The following is a 1,686-nucleotide window of genomic DNA, read 5'->3' as shown; positions in this document are numbered from 1 at the left end:
GACAGACAGAGATAGAGAGAGCACAGACAAATTAGAACGAAGATGATCAAGGGAAGTGGAAAATAGTCATAAGAGATTAATGGAGGTGAAAATATTCAAAAGACATTCTACAATTATAAAAATGTCATAATGAAATATATTTCTATGTGACAATCTATAAAATTCATTAAACCAGCTTAAAAGCTTATGTAACATCAAACTCAGTTATTGGTGCTTTCTCTGTCTCACAGATATAACCTGTTTTGTATGTTACTTGAAATAATTCATATTCTCAATTCTTTTATTTTCCTTTGAACCACTAAATTAAATATTCTGTATATACAAGTTATTTTGAAGTTTATGTTGCTTGTTTAGATTGATTTTCTCATTTCCATGTGTCTATTGCCTCTTTACCTAATGCATGTTCTTATCTTTCTACCCATTGAATATATCATCTTAAATGCCAGGGAACACTTCAAAATGAGGAGAGTGGATCAAAACCTATTCTATTTGTATGTACTCATTAATAGAAAGTTTTGAGGTCTACTTTTTATTCCTATATCTTGGTAATCATTACCTGTAATCAAGTATTTTATTTTATAGACATGTATCTCTAGATAGCTGATATTTCTTCACCATGCCAGGAAATATCCAACTCATCAAGTTCTTGCCATTTCTCATGAGGGTTTATAAATGATTATACTTGACAGCCATGCCTTAATCTCATCATATTCAATTTATTCCTTTGTAAGTTTATCACTATTGTGAGTTCTCTGAAATAGTAAAGTGTTTCCGTATATTTGCACTTTAGAATTAGTAAAATAGGTATGTAAATTATACGAGTTCATAAGCATATTTAAAATAACAAAAAAACATTATTTTTCACTTATCCAACATTACATATAAAATATAGAAACTTATGTATACACATATATAGATTACATGAATCTAAGCCATGTAAGCTAATGCTTACCACAAGAATCATAACCTATCTAATAAAGACCCCAGTACCAGGAATAAGAAACTCCTTTCAAGGTGTTACTTTGCTGCAGTCCAAGAGAATCTCAAAACAATATAATCTATTGCTGTTGTTCTTGGTTTCCTCCCAGAATCTGAAAGTAAGTCTCTATTGATGAAGACACCTCATACTTCAGACACAAGAATCAGAAGACTTGAGCTTGATCTGACCTGAACGTCTCTTACTTGAGGCCAGATTTCATAGCAACAGAAAGTACTATGTAAGATGCCAAGAAAGGAAAGCAATTAATAGTCCTACCCAGCTGTGAAGCCTATGAACCACAGTGACTATCAAGGCAATATATTCCTGAAAGTGCAATCAATAGTGGTAGTACCCCAACACTGTCAGATTAAAGCATTCTCGACAAGAGAAAAATAATTCCTGGTATTACTAACATTGGCAACTGTACAATGCTAGTGAGGTCATGGATATTGAGGCAATAGTACTATTGCCATTTGCTAGACCTGCATCATTCCTAACTGCATTCTAAAACATCCATAGGCACACAGGTAAGTTTTTCTGACACGCCTAATAAAAGAGGGTTTTTTTTTTGTTTTTTTGTTTTTTTTTTAATAGCAAATGGAGACCATTACAGAAAACCACAACTGGCAATAATGCAGAGTTCAATGAACCATGGAGATGCCAGCCAATACTGAATATATTTACAAAATAGGCTAAAGGAACACGGG

Source organism: Microtus ochrogaster, chromosome X, assembly GCF_000317375.1.
Source record: "Microtus ochrogaster isolate Prairie Vole_2 chromosome X, MicOch1.0, whole genome shotgun sequence".
Taxonomy (NCBI): domain Eukaryota; kingdom Metazoa; phylum Chordata; class Mammalia; order Rodentia; family Cricetidae; genus Microtus; species Microtus ochrogaster.
This window is presented reverse-complemented; position numbering follows the sequence as displayed.